Source organism: Bos indicus x Bos taurus, chromosome 29 (assembly GCF_003369695.1).
Source record: "Bos indicus x Bos taurus breed Angus x Brahman F1 hybrid chromosome 29, Bos_hybrid_MaternalHap_v2.0, whole genome shotgun sequence".
NCBI lineage: Eukaryota > Metazoa > Chordata > Mammalia > Artiodactyla > Bovidae > Bos > Bos indicus x Bos taurus.
Genome location: NC_040104.1, coordinates 12,810,216 through 12,814,377, shown reverse-complemented (window position 1 = coordinate 12,814,377; position 4,162 = coordinate 12,810,216).

The following is a 4,162-nucleotide window of genomic DNA, read 5'->3' as shown; positions in this document are numbered from 1 at the left end:
ATTCACTAAACCCAACAAAATAGTAAAGCTATATCGTATTAAACACATAGTAGTATCAGGATTAAGTTTGGGTGTACATTGCATAAAACTAAAACAACTATAACTTTAGCAAGATAAACTTGATTTTTCTTTCCCACTGAAAAAAAGCTGGAGGTGGGCAAGCCAGAGGTTGTGTGCTATCCATCCCCAAGGTTACATGATTGTCCAATACAACTGCAGGAGTTCCAGCCATCACAACTAAAATCCAGAAAACAGTTAGGAAGTAGGTGGGGAAGGGAAAAGTTCCATCTCTCAGCTCAGCTCCTTGAAAGCAGTCTTCTAAGAAATCCCTCTTACAGATCTGCTTGCATCTCTAAGACACCTGTCATGAGCACGGGTGTGTAGGAAGTGCAGTCCTGTAGATATTGGGCTCGTAGCTATATAACAATATTTTAACTTTTGAAAGAGAAGCAGAGAATAGATCATTTTGTAGGTAGCCTGCTGCACCTGCCTTAAAGAACAACAACAACAAAAAAGAATGGAATAGGCTGAACAGCTGGGCACAGGGTAGAAGCCAGAAGAAAGGAGCAGCAATGAGAAACAGCTAGATGGATCTGAACTGTGCTCCAGAAAATAGAGGCAGACTGGTCAGTAGAGATCTAATAAGGACTGAAGTGAGGATTACACATAACACATGACCCAATATGGTTTAAAAACTGCTTTTTCAACTCACGTTTCAAATCTCTCTCAATTCTTCAGCTTCTAAATACCTTGTTGTTGTTACCTCACATTCTGACCTACCTGTCTCACCTTCCTTATTTCTGTTCACATCACTTGTCCATCTAGTCCACCAGCATTACAACATCCAGCATTGAGAATTTAGCAGCACTTTCTAGAAGTGGGTAGAAACACAATGACTATTTCTACTTTAGTATTTGTTTGTCCTGATCAAGGTCTTTTGCAAAGACTGAAATGGCTAGAATTATGGAGATCTCATGTTTCCTGTAAAATCCCAACCAATAATATGACTTCCTTGGACCTGGAGGGGATGTGTTCACTTTTGGATCCACAGGTCTTAGCAGAACAGTAAGTCCCCTGTATATGAACAAGTTACATTTGAAAAGGGTGTTCAAAAATCCAAATTTCTTCATAAATCCAGCAAATTTCCTTAGGCAGCCAACTAAGACAATTGGCTATATATTACTCTAGTTTAATAGCTTTATGATACTTTTCACACAAATAATACATAAAAAACAAAGACCATAAAAGAAACACTTTTAGTCTTGCAGTACATGGATAGGGCATGGCAACCCACTCCAGTATTCTTGTCTGGAGAATCCCCATGGCAAGAGCAGCCTGGTGGACTGCAGTCCATATGTTGAAAATTAGACACAGCTGAGCAACTCTGCACACTTTTAAAAATAGAAAAGTAGTACCATCTACATTACCACTGCATTTATGCTTCCTTGAAGACAGTGTAGGCTTGAAATAAAAGCCCTGCACTATTGTACTCCATACAGTTCTGTACAGTAAAGTACACAAATGTACACCAACTTGTCTTGGATGTGCCCACAACGATGTGTGTCAGATCTGTGAACTAACTGATGTGATTGCACATGCAAATGTACTTTTACATATTTGAAAGTTTTCTACTTGAACATTTGCATGTAACAAACTTGCTACACAGGTTTTCAGTGAATGTATGTAGTGAAGGAACAAGAGAGGAGAGTAAGGCGCTGCCTGTTCTTTCCCTTTTTGCTTGTATTATGGCCACTCTGAATAGGAATTTCATTGGGTGTAATTGAGGCCCAGTGTATGGGAACATGGCTGCAAGTGACGGAAGACCAGAATCCCAGGAGGTAGGACAAGAGCCGTGGTTGGTTGAAAAGAGCCAAGAGTGCGATATAGGAGGAAACAAGTTTTCACTGGTTTATGTGAAAGACTCGGATGATATCATCTGGCTTTGTGTGTAGTGATTGAGCTGTGGGTTAGAGGAGCAGTCCCTGTTGCCCAGGATGAGCAAGAGAGGAGAAGAGAGAGGAAACTGAACCATGAAAATCAAACATGTATGTCTAGCATTGTCTATGTATGTCAAGTATGTCTAATATTAAAGAGATGTAATTCCTGTCAATTTATTTGCTCCCTCCTGAAAAGAATTAGAGTTGTAAAAGAGGGAAGGTCCACACTATGCTAGCACCTTATTCTTCTTCTGTCCAGTGAACACTGATTTCTAATGCCATTTCTTTATAAACAGAGGATGATTGAAGTCTTTTAATTTACTGTTCCATATAAACTTTTGGTGCTGTTCTGTGCCCAAGCACATAGGGCCTTGAGGCCTGGCAGGCTCTGTTTTGGCTGCACAGTGCAGTGTATGGGGATCTGCTGTCATCTGGGCCCTGGGTTATATCTTCAGTCTGGGTTCACATTTGAGGGGTTGACTCTAGTTGGGTTTAATTCTATCATCTTGCTCTTTATCTTCAGTTTGTCCCATGTTCTTTCTTTCCACGTCTCTTTTTATCCCTGACTTTTCTGTAATTGAGTAGTTTTTCTGATTCCCTTTTATATCCTTTGTCACTTTATTAACTGTAACTGTTTTTTAAGTAGTTTTAAGATCCATGGTATGCATCTTTAACTTGCCAGTGTATCATTATTAATTATGATAATTATTAAATTATTTATTTATTTATCATTTTTTTTGCCTGTACTGGGTCTTAGTGTGGCACGCAGGATCTTCTTTGTGGTAGGAACTCTCTATTTGAGGAGGGCAAGCTCAGTACTTTCAGCCTGTAAACTCTATTTGAGACAATCAAGCTTAGTTGCTCAGTGGCATGTGAGATCTTAGTTCCCTGGCAAAGGAACAAAACTTTGCCATTTGCAAATGCTTTGCATTGCAAAGCAGATCCTTAACCACTGGACCACCAAAGAAGTCCTTATATTTACCTTTTAATACATATTATATGTTTAATATTTTGGGTACTGTTCATTCCCCCTGTAGATCCAGGTTTTCACTTCGTTTTAAATTCCTTCTGACTTGAGACCTTTAAAAAAAAAAATATTACATTGGTCTGTTTGTGGTGATGCAGTCTTGTAGTTGTTGTATGTCAGAGAAAGTATTTTATCTTGTTTTTGATATGTATTTTCCTTGGGTATAGAATTCTGAGTCAATTGTGTTTCTCTCAGCATTTAAGATGTGGTGCCAGTGTCCCCTGGCTAACATTGTTTCATTTGCCTAATCTGCTGTCATCCCCATTTGTTAGTTCTACTGTGTCTGTTTTTCCTTCTGGTTACATTTATTTGGTTGATTGTCTTAAACCATGAATTATGATGTGTCTTTGTAGAGTTGTCTTATTTCTTGTCCTTGAATTAATTGAGCTTCTGAGTTAATGGGTTTAAAGCTTTCATCATTCCTGGAAATTTTTCAGCCAGTAATTATGAAGTTCTTTGCTCTGTTCTCCTGTCTTTCACTTCCTGTGGGATTCCATTTACATATATTTTAGCACTCTTAAAGTTACTTCAAAGCTCTCTGATGCACAATAAATTTTTTCCCACAGTCTTTGCATTTCTATTTTACATGTCTCTATTTAACATACTCAATATTCTTCAGCTTCATGAATATAAGGATTATTGATGTAGTAAGCATTTTAATGTCCTTCTCTGATAATTATGTAATGTATATTTTACTTGTATTTTTACCAAGATTTTTCTCTCGTTGTGGACATTTTCTTGCTTCTTTACACATCTGGATTTTTTCTTTTTAAATTTATTTATTTATCTTAGGGGATAATTACCTTAAAAAATTGAGATTAAACTACGACAAATAATTTCACAATTTTTATGGAAATTTTAAATTGGATTGTGGATGTGGTCACTCTACCTTTGGACACTTGATTTTTTTTTTCTTAATTTTTATAAATTATTCCTTTCACTGTTTGCAAACACTGTTAATTTCTTGAAAACAATTGCATTTTTTGAAGGCTTGCTGTAAAGTTTTTTAAGCTGAGATGAAACCAGCCTTTAGACCAGGTTTACTATTCTCCACTAGCAAGGCAATATTGTCTTCATGGCCCTATTAATCTCATGGGAATTATGAGTAATTTGGGGGGCAGTCCTAAGGTGATGGAGGAATAGGACAGGGAGACCAATTTCTCCTCAATGAATTCATCAAATGAACATTTGAAGGAAG